Source organism: Charadrius vociferus, unplaced genomic scaffold (assembly GCF_000708025.1).
Source record: "Charadrius vociferus isolate BGI_N301 unplaced genomic scaffold, ASM70802v2 scaffold692, whole genome shotgun sequence".
NCBI classification, from domain to species: Eukaryota; Metazoa; Chordata; class Aves; order Charadriiformes; family Charadriidae; genus Charadrius; species Charadrius vociferus.
Genome location: NW_009647230.1, coordinates 348,964 through 364,077, shown reverse-complemented (window position 1 = coordinate 364,077; position 15,114 = coordinate 348,964).

Genomic DNA, 15,114 nt, shown 5'->3' with positions numbered 1-15,114 from the left:
GTAAAGGAAAAACTATCAACGTACACCTTTGTTTCATGTGCTCAGAAGTCTCTGAATAGTCCCACCACAATTTTAAAACCAGGGAACTCTCTTCCTCCCTATTTAGGTAGCAGCTGTAAAGCCCCACTTTTAATGGCATTAAGAATACAGAAGGTCTTTAAAGGGATACTGAAATACATCTGTGGAAACATTTTCTCTCCATTTAAACATCTTAAATGTAAGGGGAGAGATCTGTAGTTTATCCCCTCAACAAAATCAAGAAATCTTTAACATTAGGGACATAGCTAAAAAGTAATAGTTACAAATTATCAAACACGTTTATATGATGTTGCCATCAACATATATTTAGCTAGATATATGTTGTCAAGATAAAACTTCAGGGAAGGCAAAACTTCAGGCTTTTGTAGACTCGTGAATCAATGCTTGAAACCCTCTGGGTTAAAAATGTACAGAGTGTGAGTGAGTGCACTAGTCCAGTTTTACACAGATGAAACTTCATTGATTTCTGGCATGAAAGTAGAGTATTGTAGCGATAAATCAGCCCTCTGCATTTCCTACAGGTGTAACAAAATGTTTTCTAAACAAACTTAAGAAAAAAAAAAAAAAAAAAAAAAAACCCCGACCAACCAAAAAAAAAAATAAATAAAACCATGTCTCCCCTCCCCAAAAAGACTTTGAAAAAAAAAAAAGAAAAAATTAGTATTTCTTTCATACTACATACTGATTTTAAAATGTATCTCTTGAACACATCACTAAAGTGGAAAAGAAATAAAAGTTGTACTTATTTTGTAGTGACCTGAATTTAGCATCAGATGTTAAAATCGAGACATGAAATTTTGGTAGAGAGATAAAAGTCAGAACAGAGACCTGACCACATGCCGGATGATATTAGTGGCAGATGTGATCGTCAGAAGTGTGATGGCATTTCCTCTGAATAGGCGAATGTACTCTTCAAACTTTGATGTTAACATGATTAGCAATGAAAGTATGCTTTGTTCCTTTGCCTTCACATGGTCTCAATATTGGCAGTTATCGTTTACTTGTATTTTTAAATCAAATATTATCCTGCCCTGTATTCATGTGCAGATGCTTTGCACAATGCTGCTTTTTCTGTTGGACCTAAAAGAAAACTGTGAACCAGTGTACTGAACAGGGGCTAAATATATATTTTTTCCCTTTTACTCGATCCAAGCATTTGTATTTCCTAGTTTTATATTGGAAGTACCAGTATCGTGCTTTCCACTTTATAGCAATACCCCTACTACTTTGTCCATTGCCCCCAGACAGCCATTAAATGAATGCAAACACAACTTTATTGCAAAATGACTGAAGCTTTATTAAGCAACAGGATTTACAGGCAATAACATAATCAATATAACATTAAAATATCACATAATTAAGATTCTTACAAGCTCCGCCTGTAGCCTGAAATACTTAGAACATCATTGTGACTGGTGATAGCAGTTGTCCAAAAATGATACAAATCATGATTTCTAAAGTGGGAAAATACATATCCTCTCTCAATTGAAGGAAAGATGTCCTGCTTATCCCATACACATCCTCATCAGTCACCAAAAAATTTGCATTTGTCCATCTTAAAAAATAACAGTTGGATACGAATGTTACTATAACGAAAGTTAGATTAGCAAGGTATGTTCCTGAGAACATACTGGGATCCACTCTGTTAATGAAACTGCTATGAGTACACCTGGAAGTCCGCGATGGTTCTTGTATTTGACATGTTACTTGTGTGAGCAAAGATGGCACACCAAACAAGACAAACAAAATGTTGTTAAGTATTGCACATTAGAATGCCACTGAATGTCTCTCAGCTGCTGCAATAAATCTAAGCATACTTATGAAGTTCTGTGAACCTAAAATAGCGTATACTATTTCCATGAACTCTATCTGTATGTGAATGAATGACACTTGAGATGACAGAATCTATTCAAATGGTATCTCTCAAGAGCAGAAATACTCCTGAACACATAACTTTCCAGAAACTTGCACAAACTGTCTCTGAAGTTCTTCTATGCCAAACCATTAATTATTCTTACTACAGTGGAGACATACCAACCCGGAAAGCTGTGTCTGCACTGCCCTATTGGAATTTGGTTCTGTTGGCAGCACTGAGAAGACATTCCTTGTCCAAATTCCCTTAGTGCTTCCACCTACTTTTGAAAAGTTCTCTGTGGCACAGTAGGTATGTTGTCGCTTGAACAGGGAAATAGGTGGGAGAGAACCGTGGAAGTGTCCAATGCCTCTGGCATATACCCCCATACGGCCTTCAATACTCGTGATCTGTAGTGCCTCTTCTGAAGGGCCCAAGCCTACCCACATGTCTCTCACAAGACTTAGTAGCATAAAATCATGAAATCTTCATGCCATGACCCTATTCCTCCTTTTTGCATGCAGAATGTCTCTCTTTAAAAATACATGGCACACATAGGCCTCTTATTTCTAAGTACAGCACCCAAGCAAATGACAGTATGCCACCTCTAAGAAATCCTCAAACCAGGAGAATATCTGGACAGAGTTAATTTAGGAGTATGGTCTGGGAAAGTCACATGCAGCAGTTCTAATTCTACTGAGAGCACTGAATTCACACCAAGTCACCTTAATGCAGAGAGGAAAGCAGTGACACATTAAGGAAGAAAAGCTGATGGAGCTTTACAAGCCAAAAGCAGTAACTCTGCTTGGAAGGGGACTACGTATAAGGAAGTCCATCATAAATGACTACTGTGCAGCTCATTCTATTCTTGGAATGGAAGACAGATCTCCAAACTAGTAACTCAAAATATACAGGAAACAAAGTGGATGATATCTCCTAAAGAAAGAAACTTTCAGAGAGACAGACATCAAAACATCTGCCATGCGCATAAGCCTATGAGTCACCTCTTTCTACCGTTTGCTTTGCAGGGACTTCCAACCAAGCAAGGCAAGCCCTTCAGCTTGTTTGGAATTGCTGCCTAGGGGCAGTGAGAACTATCCCAAAGACATTCACTGCCCAGCACCATGCTTCCAGGCTGGCAACCTTTTCCCTCATGCACCCAGAAGTTATTCTTCCTCCACACAGTGAGCACTAACCACAAGCCAGAGATCAGTTATTCTCTCACACCACGTAGCATACAGTTCTGCTACACTTACAGTCATCTGAAAAACCCATATTGGGATATTCAGACTGTCCTTCTACACTAGATGAGGAGGAACAATTCTCTTGTGCTGATTCCCTACTCACAAGCTGCATTTCAGAACTTTCCAAGGAAATTCCTCAACATCTCTAGCAAGAAAGATGATCAAATCTTTAAGGGAGACACACAGTAGAAAATCCCAAGACAGTGTTCAGGCTGTAGAAGAGGAGGCAGAGGGAAGGATGGAGATCGCTTTCAGACCAGACTTCACACAATTTCCCCATTGCTCTGAGGGACTCTTGATTTACACGCAACACACTTACATAACTAGTCCTATCCCTGCTGCCTGAACGTGAGGATGAACATGGACGTAAGCCCAGAATTCCCTCTGGCAGAGAACTGTGTATTATCAAACACAACAAGAAATAGCCAGATCAAGAGCTGTGTCCCAGGAGAATCTCACAATCTTATCCACTCTGGACACTTTCTTATGAATAACTGGGCAAACAGCCCAAAGCCTGATCTGGTTAGAATTGCACATCAGGTTTATACATTTGACAACAATAAAATATTTTTGTACTTTCCAACATGTGTTTGTTCTCTGGGCTTGATGTCCTTTGGGACTGCCCCTAGCTCTGCTGCTGTTTTCCTTGTCTTCCCTAGGAGATCTGGATGCACACACTCTGATCCCAGGAGATGACGACCTCTGCACATTCAGGTATGGAGCAATGGTCCCTTACAGAAGACCTGGGAGTCTCAAATCTCATTCCAATGAAAGGTTTGAAAGAGATGACTGGCAAGTGCAAAAGAAGTTCTCCCTGGGATCAGGCATATGAGAGCTTGTGCTTTTTCTGACTAGGAGGTGTACAGCCAGCATTTTTCTGCCATCCATTCAGAGTGATGTAAGGAGCAGCTTCTGACAGGCAAAATAGCAGTATTCTTGTATTCCTCTGCTTGGATCAAGACTAGCAGAAGACTGGCCAGGACGACAAGGTGTGATGTTTGTAGTGATGGCTTGAGAGCAGCATCCCATTGCTCACTGTCTCCCAAAAGCTCAGTGAAATGACAATATACCCTCAATAGCGAGTTAAGGAGTGTGTTTTCTGATGAAAAGCGATGACGGAGGCTGGTACTCGGTGTGGAACAATTTTTTTTTTCCTTGTAGTTTCACAAGAAGTTTAAAAATCTCATTTTTTTTCAAGTAAGGCAAGGAGGAGAATGTTTTAAATTTGGAGAGGGACGGGAGAGTAGAGGCAGGCAGACATGGAGGTCTGTTGAAGAGGACAGAACGATCAAGCTGTCTGCTGGCAGTTGCCTATTCTTACAGCAACCAAGGGAAAGCCTCCCTACCTGCTGAGAGGAGATAGAGGAGAAAACAAGAAGAGAATGATATTTGAAAGGGAGGATGAAAAAAAGAGAGAAACAAGATAAAAGCCTTGAAGCCAGGAAAAGGCGCTGAGAAAAGGTGATGAAGATGACCAATGAACACTTACACAAATGGTCTTTAGCCACAGCACTTCCATTCCAGGAGCGACTAACTGAACCCACATTCATGGTCAATGAGCCTAGAGCTATGAGCACTTATTGTCAGGAAAGACCGAGCAGATTGTGCTCCAAAAATAAGAGCCACTTGCCAACAATGCAAGTGAGAACCCTTGCGTTTTATATTGGTGATCATACCTGAGACCCAAAAGGCCATGGATATAATGTACTATCAAAGGGTGCTTTCCACAGATATGTGACAAAACTGAATTGGTTTCTCAAAGCTGATAAGAGGCTATCAGACAAATGTAGATAGATTCAAGTACTGTAAGCCAAATATTGAGGTGGGGCGGGGGGGAGGAAGGCAAAATCAGTAGCCTAGAGAGATCAAGAACATGCACACACCACTTAACAATGGAAAAGCAATTGACAAGGACAAGTTTGTTGGGGAGAACAGCACTTCTGTTATGCTTCTCTGATCCTCCATACACCTTGCATAAATTGGTAAGGAAAGGCCTAAGTAGACTATAGGACTGCTCCTGCCTAAGCAAACCATGAGTTTGGGCATTTCAATGACCCCAACAACTTAACTTTCACACACCTTCTGAGAGCATCCTCATACCCAGATAGCAGCCACAGAAAATGTAAAGCAAGATCAGACTTCGTTAGCTTCCTGGTGGATTTACCACAGATTATCAGCAGTATACAAATTTCCTGTGTGCACAGTAAATCATCTCCTCTTACCTCTTGTCCACATGTAATCACTTAGATTCACAGAGCGGCCCTTATGAGCCAGGCCTGGGGGAATAATTTCTTCACTCTCTAACGTACACATGCACACATATACAATAGTAGAAGGCCATATAAATTTTTTAAATGTAGTTGGTGACATGAATTGGTTTCCGCTTCCTCCTCTGTTCTACTGCTTTCCTTTCTTGTAAAGTCAGTTAGAAGATCACCACAAAGAAAATGTAACTTGAGAAGGAATTTATATGTTCCCTCAAGTTACTCTCCTCCAAAGGAAGATGCTGAATTAAAGTATCACTATCCCCTTAAGGTTGTGGAAAGTAAGCCACAGGAGACACGCAGGTTGTACACCTCCATATCCATTTCCCCTCAGAACATATTAATCTCTTCCGTTAGCATGCTACTCTGTATTTTAATTCTACCAGAGGCACCAACACCACTACTATCTTCATTGTATCCCACTCTCTTTTTCAAAATAACATCCTGTTTTGTTCTCTTTTTTTCTTAAAAACTCCTTCCAGTAAAAACTCTAGATTTTGTGCTCTGTGGCATTTACCAGTATTACGTCATTTTTCAAACAGGTCCTAAACTGCTGACATTCAGAGAGGCAGCGAAGCTCCCTCACACAACCTAAAACATGCCTGTCTCACATGAAGATGGTATCCATTTTCCCTTTTCCTCTCTGTGTATAGGAGAACCACATATATGGATATATTTATCATAATCTCACTTTGCTAAAGAGTATTTTTCAAGGTTTACCACCTCTTTTAAACTATCTTTTAAACCTAATTTTCCAATTTTTTAAATTATCTTATTTTGCATATAGTTTTACATGCAAAGTTGTAAATTATTTATCCTTTTCTAGAAAAACTTGGAGGATTTGCCTGGCACTTTTAGAAATTTTATCATAAAAAAACCACCAAACCTCTTTATAAAGCAATTTTCCTAAATATTGCATGATTTTGTAGGTTAGATTGTTTCTCCAAATATACAATGTTTTTGAAACTGAAGAGACTAAGAGCAGGTTCCTTAATCAATTTTTAACCACGGAAATCCATGGAGTAATTTTAAAATATTTTTAAGTAAAAAACAAAAACCAAAACGCAACCTGATCTTAAGGCCACCTTTACAACTGTAACCCTTTCTAGGGCAAGCTGTGCTGACGACTCCAGCGAGAATAAGCATAACTTGTAAATATCAGATTGCTTTCACTCGTATAACTAAGTATAGATTCCAGTGTGTAAATTCAGATATGAGTCAAAATGCTTCCAGTGACATCATGGGACTTGACGCGCATTACAGTTTATACCTGTTCATTTTGCATTTCATAGCTTTTTATTTTGCACGGCAGTGTCATGTCATACAGCATCATTTTGTGATTACTCTCATTATACAAAGTATGTGGTAATGATACTCATACCTATTCATACCTGACCACAGCTTTACGAAGATGTTTTGCATCTAGGTTTCACATACTTGTTGCAAAGGAGAACTGTGTGCATGCATTTAAGAGTAATAATTCATCTTTTATAAGCATATTTTCATAGTGTTAGTTGGTATTAATTTCTGTCCGTAGAGAAAATGCAGTTGTGCTACAGGGCATGCCCAGCTGTATTAAGGTATGTGTTTTATTTTCTATGCTATATTTCTTCAGATGTTGGGCCAGGGATTATTTTACATAATAATGTGATTATAATATTGGTATTGTTTAAAAAAGTAAGTAAATAGTGATTAAAATACAGAAATTAGTATAAATAGTGATTAAAATACAGAAATCCACGAGGATGATCCGAGGGCCGGAGCACCTCTCCTATGAGGAGAGGCTGAGAGAGTTGGGGCTGTTCAGCCTGGAGAAGAGAAGGCTCCGGGGAGATCATATTATGGCCTTCCAGTACCTAAAGGGGGCCTACAGGAGAGCTGGGGAAGGACTTTTTACTAGAGCATGTAGTGACAGGACGAGGGGGAATGGCTTTAAACTGGAAGAGGGCAGGTTTAGATTAAACATTATGGAGAAATTTTTCACTTTAAGGGTGGTAAGGCACTGGAACAGGTTGCCCAGAGAGGTTGTTGAGGCCCCATCCCTGGAGGTGTTCAAGGCCAGGCTGGACGTGGCCTTGGGCAACCTGGTCTAGTGGGAGGTGTCCCTGCCCATGGCAGGGGGGGTGGGACTCGATGATCTTCAAGGGCCTTTCCCACCTAAACCATTCTCTGATTCTATGATTCTATGACACTGTGGTGAATATATTATGAGGCTGTGGATGCAGTTTAACGGCACCAGTTCTGGCTGCACCACTCATCTGCGGTCACTGTGAATCTTTGAAACATCCCATTACACCCGAGTCTCTGTCAAGTGAAAACACTAATTCTCAGTCTCAGGTTCTCATTTCTGCCATAAACAAAGTAGGTAACTTGGGGAAACCGCTTCTCTACCTCTGCGGCTCCATCCTCCACCTGTCTCACCAAGGCAGTGTTTCTTTGTTACGTTCTGCACAGATCTCTAGTACAATTTCACCTGTTCTAGGACAGAGGCTTCTGTGTTATACAGAGCAACTTTTAAGAGGATTCCAGGTACTGCTATTGCATGGCACAGAAAAATAATAATCGCTTTCCCTGGGATTGTAAGTCTGAGCTGTTTGCTCTTTGATTGCCCCCAAAAAAGTAAAATGCATATATTTGAGCAAAATGTTACTATTGTAGTAAAACAAAAAGCTGATGGATGAGAATGAAAAAAAAAGAGAGAAAAAAAACCCCGACTTGTTTTAAAAGCAAGACTTTGTGTAGTAGTCTGTGCAGTTTATCTTGCCCTTTACTCTGAAACAGCTGGTAAAAGATCCTATGAAGTGTAGCGTGTTAAAACTGAACACTGATCTGATATGTTTATGTAGCTTGCACGTTCCCACTGTGGCTTGCAGTTAACGTATGGATTTTCTTGAAATCAAGCTTATCAGATACATTTATTAAGGCCTGTGAAGCGTTTCCTGTATGTAAATTCAGGGGGCCTGAATGTAGAAATTTCACTTGCCTGTGAATTTTACATGTTGCGAATATTTAGAAAATCTCATCTGGGAGGTTCATTACTAGAATGGTTTTATTACTTCTGCTACTATATCGTTATCAGACAGGCAACATCCTGAATTTCAGCAAAGAAGAGGCCTGCTGGTTTGGTTTGGTTTGTTTTTTTTTCATTTTGCAGCACCTAGAATTAATAGATTGAGGAGTCCCCTTCACAATCACACATGAAGCATGCAGACAGGTATTTCTAATACCACAGCTCCCACATTACGTTATTCTAAACAGGTCTTCATTCCTGTAACTGTTGTGAGGTGAATTGTTAATATTCGATTATCAATAGTGATGTCACTGGCCAAGTGCAACTGTATCAGAGGGATCAGTCCAAAGTCAAAACCGAAGTTTACAAGGATTGAGATGAAAGAAATTGATATAAATAACAAGAGGACAGTGCTACAAGGCTCTGCAGTGGTGGACTTGCTAACCCTAAACCCTTCCACCTGAATTCTAACAAGTAAATCAAAGCGCTCATATCTGGATCAAGGCACTTTCCAGCTTTGCTTTAGTGACAGGGGAATGGGCATTACCCAGAAGCTGCAGGGTGATGTTCAGACGCGGCTAACAAACCACCAGCTCAGCTTTTCTTTTCCACAGGGCAAGCACTCTAAATGCTCCTCCTCCCCTTAACTTGCTGAAACTTGCAGCTGTGATTCACAACCTGACCAACAGTGATAGATAACAAACCACTGACCTTGAGGGCGGCTTTGTGTGTCAGCCTTCTTATTGCGTTGAGTCACCGCACTCCTCGTGTGTGTTATTTTAAGTAGCACATTTATCAGCCAGTACCAAACCGAATATGCAGCCACGTGTATTTTATTAGTGGGTTTTGAGTATTTAAAAAAAATAAAAATCAGAAAAAAAAAATCCATTTTATTTCAAAAAAAGGCTTGAGGGCTCTGACACACTTTAAAAATCTCCTTGTTTTCAGTTACAACATAAGGAATCTATATGGATGCTAATATGTTTGCATTTGTAGCTTTTCCAGACTTTTTTTTTTTTCCTCCCAGCACACTGCAGTATAGCAATGTCAGAAATATACCATTCCCCATAACAGGACACATCTGTGGTGAATCTGCACAGAAGCAATTAATTTCCTTGTGGTATTTTTACACTGGGGGCTTAATGCAAGTCCCCATTATACAAACAAAAAGCTCTAGACAGCTCCTGCTGCCTGATAAAAAAAAAAAAATAAAATAAAATAAATCAGATTGAGAAGGGCTGTTTGGCCTAGGACTGCTACAGGCAATGACTTGTAATGAGGCATCCCAACACTAATTATGAAGCTTATTAAAGAGAATTGTCTAAGTTGTACTAAAGTGCATGCTATAATCACGTTTAGGGAGACATGCATACTGAATTGGGGTCCTCCGGCTTCTTCTCTTAGAGAAGTGGACCCACTACTTAATGAAGCCAATTTGGGTCCCCGTTTATAGCAGCAATATTATTGCGGTTGGCAGACTGGTCAAGATGAATTTGATGGAGAGGCAGGTGAGAATCCCAGCAGCTTGGTGATAATTCACACATCATAGCCTTCACAACCAACTAACATCTGCAGGCAAGTGGGCCAAGAAACTGTCAAAACCAAATACTTCCAATCCAGGGTTTTATTATTAAACTTCTCCCAAATCTTCACTAAGGTTGAAAAAGCAGTATTTCAGTGTACTGTTTCAGGAAAGGAAAAAAAAAAAAAAAAAAAAGATTAATAAAGATGTTAGGAGGCTGAACTGCTGTGAGATTTGTTTAATTATTCCCCACAGTACTGCCCCAGCAATCTGCTGACATTTAGCCCCGACCTTGCAAATCCTCAGTAAATATTAATATATCAACTCAAACAGGGACCGTTGTTTTATTGGTTCATGGAGCTCAGAGAGATTCGCCACAGCAGTGAAAAATAATGTGCAGAACTGAGGAAGAACGGCTCCTTTGATATCACCTTCTGCTGCACACATGTGCTGGGAGCATCAACAAAATGGAAATTCTGTTACTTTGCCACAGCTGTAGAGTGACACTTCAGATGCCTTTGCTTCCCTTTGTACAGCCTGCTGGAATAATCCCAAAACCACAGTGGCAAGAGATTAGAAAACACACACGCGCGCGCGCGCGCACACATACACACACACACACAGAGGAAAAAGAGAGAGAAAGAGAAAGAGAGAGAGATCACATTTTATTATCTGACACAGTGGAAATTTTAATAATGGTAAGCTCCTATCTTAAAACCTAATAAGCTTTGCCCAGAACAATGAGCGCGCTAAGAGCCAAGGAGAGCTAAGCGCAATCCACTGGAACCTGTTTACTATGGTGACTTTGCTGTTTGCCTCCGTGAGTGCCACATAAACTTCTTTTTTCTCGGAACAGTTGCCCCTATTGACTGCTTCCTAATGTATTTTATGTGCCTACCAGTCCTCACAAATCCTGACAAAATACCCCCAATTTATTTTCTCCCTTTTATTTGCTTGCCTCAAATGTAAATGTACATTATTAAAATATCTTCTTATAACTACACTGCCATTACTAATAGACGAGTGTTTGATGTGGGTCAATACTGCATCCAAAATTCTTGGGTTTAGGGGAAAGGGCTGCTGTGCAACATTTGGCATTCAGATGTATTGAGCTGCAGAGTTAATGCGTGATTAATTTTATTCATAAAAATGTTAATCACTTCATTGTGAGATCTTTTTAACATTCTGTGCACCGAACACCTTTTAACTTCTTTTTCACACAAGCTCACAAATGTATTTAATATTTTCAAACATTCTGTTATTACCAATAACACTGGTAATTAAACATACATTTAAAATGCAGTAAAAAGCTGGCAAGTAACGGCACGGCACCGAACACAAATGGAAGACCGTTGTCCGCTGCCTCTCCCGTGCCCCCTCCCCTTTGGCAGCAACTGACCAGTTTCTTTAACGCGCACTTGTTTGCAGAGTCCCAGAGGCATTTTTTTTCTTCCTCAAGCATGCCTCAACCCTCATCGAGACAGCCGAATATCGTGGAAATAATACAACCCTGTAGCCTGCTACAGATGGTGCTAAAAATACTTCTGTTCTCCGGGAGGGGAGTATCACAGCGTTGGGCACATCGCGACAGGTTGGGGGCTCCAGGGGTTTTGTTTTGGGGTGGGATGGGGTGGGTTGGGGATGGGGTTTTTTGAGACAAGCACTCGAGCCTCGTCCGAGAGCGGTGTCAGGCATTGGTGGGTGTGCCGGCTGCACTCACTGACTTCTTGTTTCCAGCTGGGCAAGGCTATTGTGAGCGTATTCAGCCAATGCACTCATGAAACTGGATAAATGGATTAGTGGATCAGAGACACCATCGGCATCTTCAAAAGGAAAACAGCAGCCTGCAAAAAGACTGACATTTGTGTACTGGGGCAGAGGGTGTGTGAATGCTCTGCCTCCTCCAAAGGGACAAGACAGTGATAAACTTTCCACACTGACCACCTCACTTTGTGCTACAATTGACCAACAAAATAAATGGATTGCTTCATTGTTTTTGAACCGTAGGCAGCACAGGGAAAGCGCTACTTGCACAGCAACAAAGGACAATGTATTGTGTGGGGCCAACAGCTCAAAATAAAACCTTTAATTATCTACGGGTCAGCCATAAATCTGGAATAAAAATAAATGTTACTTTTTAAACTCGCCTTTAATTCTGTACGGAGTTTACGCCAGCGCTTTCTATTCTCTCAGGAAAGGCACTACCGGGACTCGGTGCGCGCCCCACGTTCGCATTTTTGCATTAGTTTGACTCCAGAGGAACACGCTGGGAAACAAGTTTGGCTATCAGACGTGAAGGATGTCTGTAATGCTAATTAAAGTAAAAACAGATAGAAGACATATTTCTTGCCACTTTTTTTACAAACACCCATGCACGTATTCTCTTCATATACACAAAAGAGAAGCCAAAACTAATATTAATAATGGTGACAGGACTCAAGTAAATTAATTCCTCACAGAAGTACATTGTTTAGTTTTAAGAGCTCATATTTTCAAAGTCTTAAATTTTGAATACCTATTTCTACGGGGTTTCCAGTCTCCTGGTACTTCCAGCGATTCCTGTCCACATGGCTGGTTTTACAGGCAGGCTATGAACGGCGCTGCATGGGGGCACCGCACAATGGGGAACACCAACCTCGCCGGGAGCCGTTTATGTAACTTTTTCACTGGAAAACACGCCACGCAGGCTATGTTTATTACATGTTCCAGTCTTTCACTTGATTTGTGAGTCCCAGGTAAGATTTACTGCTGAAACGTAAAACTCGGCGGCTCGAAGCCTGGAATCGGGGAGGAGGTGCTTTCCTAGCAATATTTACATCGCTGAGCATCTTTTCCCACCGAGAAATAGCAAAAGCTCCTGGGAGTGCTTTCTTCATGGAAGAGGCAGCAGAAATGCTTACAGCTGAAGAAGCCTACCTTGAGCTCTTCTTTTTTTAACAAAAAAAATCATAAATGCAGCAAAAAAAATAATCAAACAATTGGCCAGCTCAGCTGTTCCACATTTGTTGTGCTACAAAATATTCTGCTTTTCCTCTGGTGAAGCAGGTTCGGGGGGGAGCATTGCATTACAGCTTACTAATATGGCACTTGTGTGGAATATAAAATCCAGGCTGCTGTGCACCTTCGGTGGCCCTGCTGCTAAACGGGGCAGGCAGTCTGGTGACAAAGGACACCAAAAAGGCCAAGGTACTCACTGCCACCATCTTCCTGGTCTTACTGGTAAGAGCAGCCTTCAGGAACCACAGGCCCCTGAGACCGGGGGGAAGTTTGGAGCAAGAAGACATACCTTGGTGGACGAGGACCAGGTTGGGGAATAAAAGTTCCACCTTTAATACAGTGACCCCAAAACACTTGACCCGGGACTGCAGAATTCAGGCAGGTTTGTTTTCTGTTGTGTTAACCAAATGATGGAGTTGAGAAATGATCAGATTTTATTACCTTTTATTTGACTTCCTAGAACAAGTTCCCTTGTAAGAATGAGGCTTCCTTTTTTCCCAGAACACTGAAATATTTTCTGCATGATTACATGGTGAATTTGTAGACTCCTCAAAGAGTCTCTGAATCCTTCAAAACACCTGGCACAAAAAAAAAGATTAAAAATATTATATTGCTTTTAACTTGTTTAAGTTTAAGGCTTAAAATGTGATATTGCTCAGGCTGCGAACTCCACGTGGATTTGATTTCACAATGAAATCCTAATAAAAATTCTCCTTGCAGCTCGCCTTTAAATACAACTAGGTGTGAAATTTTCCTCGCCCAGCCCACAGCCAGGGTTACCAGCAGCAATAAGGCCAATGGTACAACCACTGAACTGAACGTGTATACGGATATACACACTCTGTGTGTGTGCAATGCACACACTGTACACTAACACCATGACAGGGCTGTTCCCACCAGCAGTTGCTTTATACCCAGAAGGATGATTATTCTTACTTCTAACCGTGATCATTACTTTAATGCCGTGTACGGTAACTGAAGTATTATCTTATTGTCCAAATAAATACCTTTCCGGATCCTCCTAATTTTTTAATGTCGGCTGTGCCTTCTGGAGGTGACTTGCCCAGTTAAATGATGTAAACTTTTCCCAAAGCCTTTCAGATATAAAGGACTGCTCTCTCAAGACCACTGAATGCAAAACCCGTTCTTTTCACATATTCTTTAAAAACAAACAAACAAAAAAAAAACCAAAAAACCCCCAACAACAAACAAACAAAACCCATCAACCAAAAAAACAAAACAGGGTGACAGGAGCCGGTTTGAGCGCACGCACCCTACTAATTTTCTCCTTCCCTTTTCTCCGGGCTTATTGATTTATTTTTATTTATCTATTTATTCCCCTGGTTAAAAATAGACTTCTTTTTCAGAATAAAATAGAAAAAGAATAAAAAGTGAGGCATGCATACCAATGAGCGCGTTTCATAACTACGTCTCTGTGACAAAGCTAAATCCCCGCAAAGCTGCCGGTTGCTTTCAGCGTGTTCTGGCAGCTGCTAATTTCGGAGTTTGCTGAACTCGAGATTATATCAACTTTTCGGTGTTCTTTCTTCACGGATTTCTGCCATTCTTCTGTTAATGCTAAGTAAATAATAACAGAAACAAGACAGGGAGTCAATTTTTTTTTTTTTTTTACTGGGGGAGGATGGAGGATTATGCAAACGTGTATGAAAAATGTTTTCTGCCACTCTTTTAAATAGTAAGAAAATGTATCTTGGCGCTCGGTTGTTCTTAAAGAAGTATTACTCGACGTAGCTCCCATCCGAGTCAATGCAAATTTTCCTATTGACTTGATTTATCAGGTTCGGATCCCGTCACCTTTTTTTTTTAAAAAAAAAAAAAAAAAAGTAGGAAACTAGGACTTTCCAATTTACTCTTATCAGCTCGAAGCATTCCCAATTAAGGCAAATCGTTTAGCTTAAGCTTCTCCTTCATTATTCTCCCAACGCTGTGGTATTTGCTGGTATACATCTGCCAGGGTGGATCTCAATGAAAATGGAAAATATGACAGAAAAAACTACAAATTATTTTCCTGCCAGGGTGACGTAAACGATCATTCCGAGCACGGCTCACGTGACAAGGGAAACCGAGGAAATATGGATCCCCCGCTCCTTCCCCAAACTGGCGAGGGAGGGGGGGGCCGGTGTGCGGCATCCCGCCCGGCCCCGGCCCCGGCCCCGTACCGCACC